Consider the following 15,135-nt stretch of genomic DNA (forward strand, 5'->3'; position numbering starts at 1 on the left):
TTTATAGCCTAGAGATGTGGCAGGTGAGCAGTTTGTTTTACCACAGCCTAGCCTGTACCTATATAGCTCCATTAAATAACATGCCGTGCCCGTAGCCTATAGCTTAACCCACTGAGTTGAAAGTTGGATTTATAAACCACAATGCTGACAGGCTATGCGCTTGTATTCCTGAAACCAAACGTTGAAATAAGGTTGGAAAACCTAAACGCTGTTTCCAGTGTCCACTCCCCCCCTCCTCTCTCTCCTGAAGCCGCATAGGGCTGCTCGGCCGGGGGGGCTGTGTAATTGTATTCCCCGCTAATGTTTGTAAATCAGCCTCGGCCGGCGCAAGGGCACCGTCTCTGCCGTATGACTGATGTTCTGTAACATGAGAAATGACAGGAGCATGGCAGTCCGGGTCCCTCGGAAAAGCCTACCGAGGAGAAGAAATCAGATCTGGTGGTTCTCGGTTGTCTTGTGTTGGCCGAGTGTTATTCCAGCTCCCAGCCGCTGGACCACTCATCTAGTCTGGGATCCAGAGGGGCGAGGGAGCTATTGTTGTTGTGGCTTCATTTAGCATCTTGCCTCAGAAAATTGCAGGCAATCAAGCTCTTATCCTGATTCATCCAGAATCCATAGGACGGTGTAACATTTATGATAGATGTATAGATTCAAGATTTTTTATTAAATGAGACTGAATGGCCTGAGAGCTGAATCTGAACTGCCCCTTAAGGATGCCCAAGCCATTACCCAGTGTCATGAGCAGTGATGTAGTGGTAAATAATAAGAAGCTGGGCAAGCTCCAGTCAGTGATCATCATAAGGCGAGCAACCACCAGGATAAAGGAAAATCCATGATTCAGAAAAGTGTTAATTCATGCTTGTTCTCCCTTAAATGACCCTATCCTCATGTAACTTTCATCAGTGTGATGCTACTTACTATGATGTATAGTATGAATTTACCTCAGAAAGATTTATGTCACCCCAAAAAGGTGGGCTAACTATTCCACAAATGAAAAGGTGGGTAAACTGAGTTTAGGTCAATGGGTTTACCCCCACTACATCCCTGCTGTTGAGTTATTAGATGGGAGGCTCATTCCAAAGTCAGTATATAGCCTTCTCACACAATTATACAGGTATTAGTCACAATAGTCACAGCAGGTATCAGTTTGGTGGTTTTGAAAGTAAATCATATCAAAAACACAGATGCTAACAACAGCGACAGATCGACCTACGCTTGTGTTGCACATTCACTCTTAAAAAAAATTTGTAATTTTCCGCACATTCACCTGTTTAGTCTGGGAAAACACACAATTATGTTACTTTTCAACACAACATTTGTTAATAATATCATATGCGTTGTCAATATGTGTTGCTTAATGATCAGTTGAAAAGTGACACAAATATGCCTCCAACATCTCAGCAGACTAGCGTGGATTTGATCACATCGTCTTATTGACAGTTAAGCAACTGATAAATATTCTTGCAAGCCGCTGGCTGCAAACATGCCTGTAGGTTAAATGTGACATCCCCTTATACATGTGCTAGAAATCAATTAATTCACTTATTTCTCATTCAGTCATTCAGCCAGTGTTAGGCAGTGTAGCATCATTACAGTTGTTTCACCATCTAGCCTATAGAACAGTATTCCTGCTATATCGGAGGACATCTGCAAACTATTTTTTTTAGCAATTCACACAGGAACATTTATTTTCTCATTACAAGTTATTGTAATAATAAACTGAGTGTGCAATTTCTTAAAAATGTTTGTGCAGTAGATTTGTGCCTGAGAGTTGTACAGGATGAATAATTCACCTGCAGGCTGATGAAAAGAGGGCAGGGAAAGTGCGAGGCGTTGAGGTGGAGTGACCTTGGTTCCTGCTGGCTGCAGGTCACCCGGCCGTTGCCGCGGTAATCATTCACACCAGCCAGATGGCATTTCCGTGGGCGAGCATGAAAAGGACGGGTCAGGGTCTGTCCTGCCAGGTCCTGCCAGGCCCAAAAACAACTCTGGGCCAATACGGTACCAGGAGAGCACTCGGCCCGTAGAAAGACTTCTGCAGAGCCAGGTGATGAGAAGGTGTGGTCGAACCAGGTGGAAATGCTCTTTTTTACAGTAGTACTATTGTCTAATTCTGCCAATTGAAACTACTTTCTTTTTATCGTTCATAAATCCACCGGTTTACCACATATATTATCATCTTTAATTGACCGTCAAACATTTTAGAATGAGGACTTGTGAGAATACCATCAAAGCACGGCTTAAAACTTTCCCTTAGATTTCCTTTCATGGGTAAGTTTAGAAAACTCGGGCTCCATGCCTTCACCGACTGGGTACCATAATCCCTCTGTTGTTTTTAGTGATGTCGCAATGCTGTGCTCATACGGCGTAATAATGCTCAGCTTATTTGTTACCATTTCTTAGCCTTGTTTCCACACTCTCTTCCATGAATCGAAGAGGCAGCGGGGTTTTAGATCAGGAACAAAAGCTTGTGATTGTACTACATTTAGCATGACTCAGTTGCTCTGGTGTCAGCTCTAATCCACACACAGAGACAACAGTATTGCCAAACAGTGAAATTGCTTTGCAGCCAGTGAGCCTGGCTGCCTCCGCTGCCAGCCTGCTCTGTGTGCTGTTTGCCAGCAGCTCCCGCCCCCCCATACCAACCCTGCAATCTCAAATTGGCTGTGAAAATCGGTCTCTGTCTCCCTTTCATTCATGCTTTCATATATTTGTTTGCTGATATTGTTAATGTCACATGCATCAGTATAATCTCATTGTAGCGGAGAATAAGTAAGTTCAGAGCTCTACAGATCTTGTATTATTTATCACAATGACTGTAATATTTCACTCACATGCAGTGATGGATACAAAAAGCTTTACGGTTGACCTCCAGTTGCTTTCTCCGTGGATGCTATATGCTCATTATTAAATTTTTCAAGACTTATCTTATGTTGTCAGATCTTTTCAAATGTTCAGCCGTTTAAGTGCAGCATTTACATGTAAAAAGCTGCCCCATCACCATCATCACAGGTCTGAGTCGCACATGCCTGCCACATAAACATTTCTTAACATGCTTTCATATTATTATCATGGCTTGTGTGAATCGATGGGTGGGGCATGTCTGTCACGGTCCCATTTCCTTTGAGTTGCCCCTCTTTCCCTTTGACAGTGACAACAAAGAAAATAAGAAAGAGGGAAGCTTTTACAGGACTATCTGGGGTAAATTGAGATGTGAAATCCAGGAGCCATAACCCCGGTACATAAAACGCAGGGAACATTAGAGAGCGAGAGGAGTGAAGCAGACTTCAGCATTAAGCTGTTTAACCTCTCTGTGTAGCATTAGTGGTAGAGACTTCAAAGCAGATGCTTCAGCGTTGGAAGCAGAATGACAAATGGGTTTAGAGACAGCTACGGTGAGCATTCTCACAGAAAGACTAGGCCTGTCATTAATGTCAGCTTAATCACTTTGACCTTCCTTCAAGTAGATTTCCATACCTATCCACAGTTATTTTGCCTCCTGTTTGCAGAATATGTACTGCTGTTTGATAAGCCTGTGTGTGATGATGTTACTGTCTATATCAGCGATTGCATACTTTAACCGTCCTGAAAGCTGTCTTATTAAACTGCTGCTTGAACAGTTACAGATGAAATTATTGACATCATGTGTACATATGATTTAGTAGTATTGATCATTGATGGGTTTTAGCTAATGCGTGCTAATAATTCTGTCATTATCAGCCGTCGTGCTTTGCTCTTCCGGCCTGCAATTCTCACAGTCAGGAATTTTCATATTTTGGAAGGCTTGCTGTTTTAGCATCTTCTCTCGTCTAGTGTTGTGCCAAAAACCAGTACCCCTAATGTTTCAGCAGGAACGCCCCCTTGGTAGTTGACAGTGCTTCCTAGCGGAGAGATGCCAGATTTTTCATAGCGGTGTGTTCTCCTATTCTGCTGCCCCTAGGCTGGAGCAATTGCTTTGCAGGAGTAAATAACCAGCTTTAACAAAACTTCAGGGACACATTAGTCTGCTGGAGGAAGGCTCCATGGCGGCAGGGCAGCCTCCTCTTCCCTCACAGCGAGGCAGGCGGAAGCATCGGGAGGAGAGAGGTAATGGCTCATCGGTATGGGTATAAAGCTGTGTCCTCTCTCCCTGCTGACAGCCAGTCCCCAGCCCAGCAAGTCCATATTGAGCCGCGCATCTCCACCGCGGCCCTGCTTTATTTGTTTTGACTGTCTGACGCCACTGCAGACGTATTGAGCACCAGTCTTTTCTTGTTCATTTTACTGGGCTTACAAAGAATCCCTCTGCCCTCCCTCCCTCTCTCTCCTCCATCCTCCCTCTCTCTCTCTTTCCATCCCTCTACCCGGCCTGCCTCAGCTGTATTTGGCAGGGCTTCACTTGCTGTAATTCATCCCTCTATTGTCCATTTCGTCCTTCATGGCTTAAAAAAAAAACCAAGACCTGTTTTTTTTTTAATGTTTTTTGTGTGTGTGTGTGTGTGTGTGTGTGTGCGAGCGCCGGGCTTTTGTACGGCGTGTGTCCCGACGCCGGTTGTCGTGTAGCGGGGGTTAGCGCGGTGTGAAGGGTGCTCCTGGGCCCGGCACGCTCATGAGATCAATGCTTCACTGCCCTTCTCCAGGTTGTCTACGGGGATCCCGGCCGCTCTTATTATGTGCCACTGCACAGCGTGTGTTTCCTAGAGTGGAGGAATAGGAGGCTTGTGCATGCCACCCATTTGTAAGGCCCATTTGTCCTCATTTAAGTGGAAGAGAGAGGACCTGGGAACGACGGGCTCTCGGTGGTCTTTTGAGCATTAATACAGCATTTGTTATTACTAAGCAGATGTGCTCTTATTTATCAAAATAATACAAAAGGTGTGTTAGAGCAAAAGCAGACGGATCAGGCTTGTTGTGTTAGCCAGTCTTGTCTTTGTGCAGCTGCTACCCCCACACAGTTAATTACTCTCTTATTCATCCCCAACAATGGGAGGGGATAGAATAAATCTGAGCCGCGCTCTCCCGCTTCTTCACCAGGAAGGTGCAGACTGGGACCCTAAAGCGAGCGAGTGGCTTCAAGAGGTACAGTTTATCATTTTTAATGGAGAGGAACAGGAAGTGGAGACATGAAGCTGGGCTCTGTGATTTATACACCGCCTCAGTCGGGGGAGAAAAGAGCAAGTCTATCTCTCTGTCCACACCTCTGGTTGCAGTCGCTCCCGCTCATATCGTACCCCTTTGGCGATTTCAGCTCCTCTCCAACACTACTAAAATACACTTGCGCCGTCTCCGCGCCTCTCTCTCCCGGAAAATAACGCTCACAACACGAGCATTTGCCTATCTTTGTATACCTAACCATAAGATTGTTGGGGGGGGAAAGATAGCCCTATTTGCTATGCATTCATTGACTATCCATTATTAATGTCTGCATTTATATCTGTTAACTAATAGGTTGTGCAGGAGGTATCATCCCAGAGATCACTCTTCCCCAAAACGCCTGTCTCCCTCCACCACCTCTTGTCTTTCAGTTTGTCTGGTTTTGTTGTTCCTTGGAAAGCCTTAGTGATGTCATGCCTCCATTGTCACCTGTTCATTTACTTTCGTAGTGGAGGGCATTGGGGTATTGATTAGGGTTTGCAACTGTGTTAGCAGCTCTGCCGGTGTGTAATATAGGCCTTGAGGCTATTCTGTCTTTCCGTTAGTCTCACGGTGCTTCCCGGACCTTGTAATCTTAATTAAATATGCAACTTTTGATCGCAACAGGGTCACTATTTTCGCATTATAATGTGGTCACACACTCCCCATCCTCAGCTGAAAGAAAAGGATTGTTCAGGCATTTTGAGCCTTAATGCAAAAAAGGCAGAGAAGAACAAAGAACTGAATTGAGTCTCTCCTTTTTCAATTTCCCTTGTTAGCCTCCTACTGCATTCCCCCTATAGTTTTTTTTTCCTTTTTTTTTTTTACAGATGAATTTTATGATATTTTCTCCCCTCCCCTCTCTCCATCTCTCCCTCTTTCTCTCTCTCACTCCTCGGCGGTTTTCCCCAGACAGGTTCCACAGTGTTTTAGAGGGGATGGATTTAATTGCTCTGTGGGGATTGGTTGGCTGTGCCGGGCTCGGCTGTTTAATTAGTGTACCCTGCCGGGATTGGTTTAATGCTTCATGATCTTGAAATTGTCTGATTGTTCAGCCCTCTGGGGACTCTCCCTGCCTACGTAGGCCAGCAGGTTTAGCTAAACATTGCTCCAGGCTTCTGCTGTATGCGGCTGGAGGAAGAATAAGCCTAAGGAACCGAAATAGGGGGGTGTCAACCTGCGGCCCAACGCCTTTATTACTGTATGACACACCAGGGGACCCACATGTGAAATGGCCAGTCCTCTGTGCTCTCCTGAGCCCTTCACCCCAGCTGATCTCCACAGACCTCACTGGAATGTTTGCTACACACAATATTTCATTCCAGCTGGATACTATATGGAAATTATGAAATTGACTATTAATGCAGTCCCAATATTTAGACTGTGATCCAGTGTTTCTTTATGATAAGCAAGCATATGATTTTTAGCTGCAGCCAAGCAAAATAATTTTCTATGCATGGTGTTCTGTGCTGGGTCCGCACATTTTCCACACTTCTACATGCTTGTCGGAATGAATGTCTCGTATTTTTGAAGAAGCTCCTCTCGCTGCATGTTTTTGCCGACTTGTTGTGAATGCAGATGGAGAATTGTCCGCTCGCCCTGCTGTGATGAGCCCATCAGGAAGGCCAATGTGGATCTCTGAATTATGTGCATGGTCACCTTGAGTGAGGGAGCTGTGGAAATTACATTTGTGTAAATGGGAGAGGGGTGTGTCTGTGTCCCTTCTGTAGCCTCCCATGGGATGCCCTTGGTTTGGTTCAATCATGGCAGCGATGTTGACCTCAACGGTAAATGTGCTTGGCATCAGATCCTGGATAAGGGAAGAGCGTGTGTTGTGGCAGGCAGTTGAGTACAGATAGCACCTACTGAAGGCTAAACTCATTCCGCTTCATCAGACTTATCGAGCACACTCTCTCAAAGAACTCAACCTTGAAGTGCATAAATCTCCAGTGGATGATAATAAGAATACCTTCCTCAGCCTCTCTGTCTGGACTTTATAATGCGTTTGTCCTCACGCTGAATGATGACCGAGTGTTTTGGTGTAGCCATGATTATTTTTTGTCTGAGAGCTTTCTGTATGAGGAATCCTCCAGGTAGGTGCCACATTGACTCGATATCATGTATTCCGTTGTTGACTGGATCATCTGCGCTCTGCCCAGGGGGGTCATTTTCTCTTATGCCTGTGTTTACTATTGTGTTTACACCCTTAGAAACACCGAGCGGATGCACATGATCACCAAGGTGACAGAACACATGGCAACCGATGCTGCTCCCAAAAGAGCGCCCCACCCCGAGCCTCGTCCCTCTTCCTCTCTGGGGGAGATGCCCTGATTACTGAGTGACTTTGTGCCGGAGTTGAGGGCCCTCTCAAGCTGCTGGGATTGTTTGTGCGATAATGATAAGGGGTTGTGAGTAATCAGACGTGGGTTGTGTAGACGATCTTGTAATCTTTCTGTTGAGAATGTTTTTTCAGATGTGCCTCCACATTTTATCCATTAGTGATAAATAGTGCCTTCACCTCTATTGCATTTAGCCTTAAATAGTTGGTCGGTCTACCTGAATATAATGGGAGGTCTAGTCATATCAGTGACTTTGCTGATACTCATTGCGTTCTGTTGTTGTTGTTTTTTTTAAGGGGGGAAACCTCAGGTCAAATGCGGATCATGGCCAAAGTCAACAATGCCGGGGTTTTATAAATACGCCCAGAGACTTCATATTGTGGAGCTGGTTCTCCTTCAGAGATAAAAAAAATATTAGTGCATGCGAGCACCATCCCCCCGTGCCTTTTGGGCAGGGTGTGAGTCCGGCGTCCGTCTAGACGCGCGGCATCATTAACCTGCTGTGACCTCGGCCCCTGATGAATTCGCTCTCACATCCCCTGCAGCCCAGCGTTAGCAGCGCTCCTCCCGTCCACTGGGACTTGGGGCTCCTCTGGACCGGCCATTAGAGCCACTAGCCTCCACTGGCAGGCATTAATAGGCCAAGTGGCCAGAGCTTCTCCCAGACTGCTGAATAATTCAGGCCGTCTGGGCCGTGTCTAGTCCCGGGGCACAGGGGGATGTGAACTGGGGAGCAGGGTGCAGGGGGCCGTGCGGAGGTGCAGGGGTTAATAACAGGTCTGCCTCTCTGTGTCAGCAGCTGCTCGCCCCCTCCACCCCCCAAACGCACCCGGCCCCACCCCACGTATGAGAGAATCCTGTTCAGTTGATTAGATTTTTCGAAATGGATCAATTTTTAATCAGCGGAGCATCTGACTACGGTCAATACCATTGTCGCTGGGAAGACAGTTGCTGGACAGCCGTCTTTATTTATAGGAATGTTTGTTTTTTACTGTATGCAGATGGAGAGGCAGGAAACGGCCAGCTCAGATCACTGCACCACTGCAGTCTCTGGCCCATCCAGACAGGGATCTGGCCTCTTCATGCATGTCTGCAACAACAACACCACCACCAAGGCCGCAGCAAATCCATCGCACTCTGATCATGCCCTTTGGAAGATCAGTCTTGAATATTTATATACATCAGAGCAGAAAGGTGGATTAGTCTAATGTCTTTTCGTGTGCGTTTGTGTCTGTCCAGAGAGCCTTCTCTTACCCATTTGCATGCACATAAGTAGTGAGTAGGAGTGAGGAGCCAACAAACTAGCTGTAATACTGCCATCAAATTTTCATTGGGCTATGGGGAGACCCTAACATGTTAAATAATGAGGAGCCCATAAACTTAATGTTCAGAACCTCTCCACAACTGCTGACAGTGTCTAGTTATGACTCGATACGTAGGCAGAATTATGAGGAGATAATCCTTCTTCAGAGTGTTCCTTATTTTTACACATCTGGTTCTTAAACACCCACCCCCCAAATATTCTTTGTGCATCACTTCAAGGATACTTCAGTGTCTGAAGAGCACAAATGAACGGACACTTTTCTGTACAACTTGTTTACATACAGTGTACAGCGTACAGTACATCTGTCTTAAGTTTACAGGTGATGTTTTTTTGAAATATAAATACTGTTCCATCAGTATGGGATAATATCTAATGGTAAACATTGGTAGACAGTTGGTGTAATGTAGTACATCACATAGTCTTTATAGGTGGGTAATGTTATGATGCCCTTTCTCCAAGCAGCAAATTGTGATATTTTTAAACATGAAGGCCATATTAATTATGCAAATTGGTAGAAGTAACCGTATTGCTTTTGCTCCAATATACAAAAGCAACATGATTTTGGCATACAGTATAAGCATGCTGAAAGTCATGAGGTGGGACTGTCCCAAGCAGTTCTCAAAAACAGTCCATCCAAAAAAGCAAAAGCTGTAATTGCCCTTTTAAAATTCGTATTATTTCACAAGCGTCTGTTTTTGAAATATACATATAATAGGATTACTAATGCAATGTCCTTATAACAACAGGAAAAATGTATCAGAAAACAAGGTCAAATGGTGTGACAATAAATGGTTTAAAATCCATTATTTCCTGTCCTGATGTGGGTGGATCAATTTAACAAAGTCATAAAGATGAATCAATGCATATGACACCGCAAAAATAGGTTACTTATACTGATAGATATACCACTTATCCTGTGCTACTTTAAAAATACACGTCATGTGGCACGTCTAAAAGGATTTTAAAAGAAATATTCTTATGAAAAAAGGAACAGTAAGCTTAAGCGCACTACATATAATTATTGGACAGTACAAGCTAGCTTTCCATTATCTCAAAAACAGCACACTAAATGCAAAACACACAGAAAGAGCACATTTTGGATATGTTTGGGTATTCCGATATTCTCTCCTATAGATAGATGTATACATATGTACTGTACATACTTTATTTATCCCAGTAGGAAATACAATTGTCACAGCAGCAACAGACTTGGGGCACTATAAACATCATAACAAAATGTTAAATTCTGTCCTCTCTCTACATACATTACATAAATCAAGAAAGAAAGAAAGACAGCACAAATCTTAGAATATTACACATACTTGTGACATATTGGCGTAATTGCATCATGACATAATGACATTAGCATGCCATAATGACATATTGGTATCATGCGATAATGACATATTGGCATCATGACATAATGACATATTGGCATCATGACATAATGACGTATTAGCATTATGACATAATGACATATTGGCATCGCGACATAATAAAATATTGGCATCATGCCATAATGACATATTAGAATTATTAATGACATGTTGGCACCATAAACATAATGACATTGACAAAATGACATATTGGCATAATGATATGACGTATTTGCATATTGACACAGACATATTGACATCGTGACATATTGACGTATTGACATCATGACTTATTGACGTATTGACATCATGACTTATTGACATATTGACATCATGACATATTGACGATTGACATCATGACTTATTGACGTATTGACATCATGACTTATTGATGTATTGACATCATGACATATTGATGTATTGACATCATGACATATTGATGTATTGACATCATGACATATTGACATTTGACATCATGACATATTGATGTATTGACATCATGACATATTGATGTATTGACATCATGACATATTGACGTTTGACATCATGACATATTGATGTATTGACATCATGACATATTGACGTTTGACATCATGACATATTGATGTATTGACATCATGACATATTGACGTTTGACATCATGACATATTGATGTATTGACATCATGACATATTGATGTATTGACATCATGACATATTGACGTTTGACATCATGACATATTGACGTATTGACATCATGACTTATTGACATGACATCATGACATGACATATTGACATATTGACATCATGATATATAAACATATTGACATCATGACATATTGACATCATGATATATAAACATATTGACATCATGACATATTGACATCATGATATATAAACATATTGACATCATGATATATAAACATATTGACATCATGACATTGACATAATGACATATTGGCATAATGACATAATGGCATAATGGCATATTGACATATAGACATAATGATATAATGGCATAATAACATAATGGCAGGACATAATGACATATTGTCATGGATAATGACATAATGACATATTACCCATATAGCACATGAACATAATGGCAGGACATAATGACATATTGTCATGGATAATGACATAATGACATATTACCCATATAGCACATGAACAGAATGGAAATAATAATGTTGTCAGCCAGCACCTCAAATGTATAAATGCTTTCCTTCAGTTGTAGTCTAAAGAGGCAGGGAAGGGGACTTTAAAGGTGCAATAAGTAAGATATTTACTGTCCTACAGCACAAAATGACCATAATATATCTGCAGGGTTTGATAGGGTTGTGGGTCAATACCAATGACTAGGAGATTACTTGGCCAGGTGCTGAGATTTCTGGCTTTCACAACTCACTTTGTGGCCCGTACTCTGCTTTGCAACAAAGAAAACCCTTGAGCAGTCTTGAGTAGAATGGTAGGTTTTTCTTCACCTCAACAGAAAAGAAAGGATTCAGCACAACTGACCTGCTAGTTTGTATATTGTATTGAAAGCACACCGTTCTGAAAAATCCATTCGATAAAATCCATTAAATCTCATTTTGCTTGAATGACACTGATACTAAGCCATGTTTTCCGTGAAGAACCCTGGGACATCAGCAAAATAATAGAAAATAGAGGTTAAATTGACTGATGTTGAATTATATTAACACAAAACTAATCCAAGGGTCCCTGAAGTATTTCAACTATTGTGGCAGTTCTATTTTGTGAATTTAAATTATTTTCACATTTTTGATACTTCACACTGACTGACTGACAATGGAGGAACATGTTGAAAAAACTACCCCCACCCCAAAAAATAAAATAAAAATGGTGTAACTAGCAAGAAGGGTTTTTATAGTTCAGACAAAGTGATATGAAAACCTTGCCCTCAAAAATCTAATCTTCCTTGTCAACCTTATGCAAAGAGAAGCAATACTTTCACTAAGGAGTACTTATTTTTTGCTCACTAATGAAAATGTTTTGAATCTTTGTGCTGCGGTGCCGGTGGCGTTGTTTTCCTTCTTTGCTCTCTGATTATAGAACTGTACAAACTGGGCGAGCTTTTGAATTCTTAGCTGATTGCATGCCTGTAGCCATGCACTTTCTGTGCTTTCCTCTCCAGACCTCTTTCTCTTCATAGCCTCCTTTTTTCACTAACTGGTTCAGAGAGATGCAATGTACTTTATATGCAGTTATGCTGAATAGGTGCTGATGTATGTTGAAAATAGTTTTGCAGGTACCTTGTCAAAATGTGCAGCGGATAAGCAGTAGCACAATTCTGTTTAATATGCTATCAATCAAGCCAGTGCATTCCCATTTGTACATATTATGAGTCTACTGTTCCCCAGACTATCATGACGCTGCTGGTGTTTAGTTCCTCTCATGTCCTCCAACAGTGTGTCCCTATTGTCTGTTTGTCTGCTTAATATGCAAAGGCGGTCATTCAGGGAGTCATTTTGGACCAGTGTAAACGAATCGGCAACAATGATTAGCTGGCGCTGCAGAGGAAGTGTCCATCATTGTGTTAGTGCATTTGGAGACCATCGCTCCTCCCTTAGGTCATCTCACTGCTGCTCTCTCAGCCCCACGGAAGACACACTCTGAAAAATACCCAAACAGCACCAGAGTAAATACACTGTAAGTGGAGTTACTTAATGGGGGATTTTGCATGGTTAATTGCGAGTATGGATTGAAGGTCCATTAAAAGACATCAGTGTCTTGGAGTCCTGCATACAGTTTGGATATACTTGAGATGGATTGATCCATTGACTTCCTGGCTTTTTATCTGAGAGAAGTAATTAGAAACAAAGAGCGCATTGCCATTTTGGAGATCACGAGGAATAAACCATTGTAATATCCAGACAGTCCTATTTCTGAATCTAAACCTTGCATGGCTTTCTGTTTGTTCAGCGTATGCGAGCATGCTTCTGGGTGGCACCGTAAACGTCCTGAGGGAAATATCAGGCTTATTTATTGGAGCCTTTTTAGCCCCAGCTCAATAGCAGCAGTCTGATGGCCGGGGTACAGAGGGACTATCTGGCAGAGGAGGAGGTGGAGGAGGAGCTGGGCCTGGCGTCAGCCCCACTGACAAGCTCTTATTTACCGTCCAGATCTATGACTCATTTTATGTACCTAATCGTAAAGCACTGAGATTTATCGGAGGTAACGGGACAGCGGGGAATACCCCAGGAGACTGGCAAATTCAGCCCCTCCCCTGCTTCCCTGGCCGGGCTTCAGGTACACCGTACCTGGCCCAGAGCACCACCGCCTTCTGGGAAGACGGGGAGTGTTGGAGCCCAGATGAGGGAGTTCATATTTCTGCCAGATATGGACAGCTGATAGCTCATCTAATAAAGAAGAGGGTCATAAAAATTGGATGGGATAATGGATGGCTCTGTTAGGATTAAGAACAGCTTATTGGTCAGGTGCAGTGACCTCTGGCAGAGCTAACAATGCGCTGGCCGACTGGGCGCTCTCTGCGTGCAGCACAGCGGTGGATGACCACACCAATGAGCAATGTTACAGTGAGGAGGCAGCAAGTTAAAATGCTCTTAGAATTTTTGACACCTATTCTCCCATGTTTGGGTTCACGGGTTTTGTGCTCCTAAAGTGCTATTTTGAATTTATTTAGTTTATAAATAATGGATTAAGTTGGGAAGAAAAATTAAATACTAAAGGTGTATGCAAGGTTGACACCCTCACTTACCATCATTACCTTTTTTTCCATGTCTGCCACTCCAGTAATGGCAAAGGGGGAAGCAAAACAAGAAGGTATTGTAATACTGCCTTTGTTCTGACAAGAGCACTCTCAGAGCCTGTTTTATATTCCTGCCGAAAATTAAAATTAAACTTTCATTGTTGTGCATGCTGTTTAATCCAATAACGATCTGATGTAACAAACTGCTGTAATATCTCTCAGCATACTTAATCGGAGCGGACTTAGCCCTGTCACTTTATATTAACCTCTGCTGCAACAGGAGAAGGGCTTCACTAATCTGCCATTGTTGGGTTTGGCAGTCTGTAGCTAGTGCAAAACAGATTTGGCAGTCGGCGCGAAAGTAAAGGCTTTATAATGACAACAGGGCCTCACTGCTATTTGAGCTAATAATGTCAAAATCTAATAATGCTGTGGCCCTCTGAATTAGATCGGAGGTGAATGGGTGAATAGTGGTGGTCTGGAAAAGGATTTTGGGGGGATGGGTTCAATAGAGAGGTTCCTGCATCCCGTCATCCCGCTCCCTCCCATTATTTCACTCACTTTCTAGGCTGGAAATTGGCAAACAATTTAATCCCTAATGACCTTTAAATCCTCAGTGTGTGTGTGTGTGTGTGTGTGTGTGTGCGTTCAGTTGCTTGCATGCATGCACATTCATGCCCGGTCTATCTGGATGCATGTCTTTCTTCGACTGTAACTGCGAAAAAAATGTGTTGTTGTGAGAAATTATGTACCGCCCCGACATCTGACATCTGTCATGGTAGTTAGATGCCAGCGTGTTAGCAGAATATTAGGTTCACCGGAAGCATTTGAACGAGGGACCTAAAGAGTCTCTCGTAACAAACTGACCTCATACTGCACAGCGAGGCAGCATCTGCAGCGTCATCAAAGCACTTGACTCCTGTGTCCCCCCTGAATGCAGCCCTGTAACTTAAAACAAAAAGCTGATTGGTCGCTCTCTCCGCCTCCCCTCATCCCCGCCGCTGTGGATGAGGTCTCAGCCCGGGAGATAAAAAAGCAGTTATTTCTCATGTGCTATGCCCATTTTGTCAGTTTGACTGTTCCACTTATTCAGTGTTTTTTGACTTGCTGAGCTTGAGGGGATGTGAGTGCCATTTCGCAGCCAGATCTGAGTTGTGTTGATTGAATTAGACAAAGTCGGAAGATAATTAAGAACCGCAAGGCGCTGCAAAACTGTCTGCTTCCAAACTGGTGAAAATGAGACGCTGCCACATCAATGAGCTAGCTGGCTCTGCTT

At 43.1% G+C, this 15,135-nt stretch overlaps 1 protein-coding gene across 1 annotated transcript in view; it reads left to right on the top strand.

The window, feature by feature from the left end:
• The window catches only part of cux2b (cut-like homeobox 2b), a 74,190-nt gene that overhangs the window by 825 nt on the left and 58,230 nt on the right, over positions 1–15,135 (top strand). The window lies entirely within an intron of this gene.

This window comes from Centroberyx gerrardi, chromosome 8, assembly GCF_048128805.1.
Source record: "Centroberyx gerrardi isolate f3 chromosome 8, fCenGer3.hap1.cur.20231027, whole genome shotgun sequence".
Lineage (NCBI taxonomy): Eukaryota > Metazoa > Chordata > Actinopteri > Beryciformes > Berycidae > Centroberyx > Centroberyx gerrardi.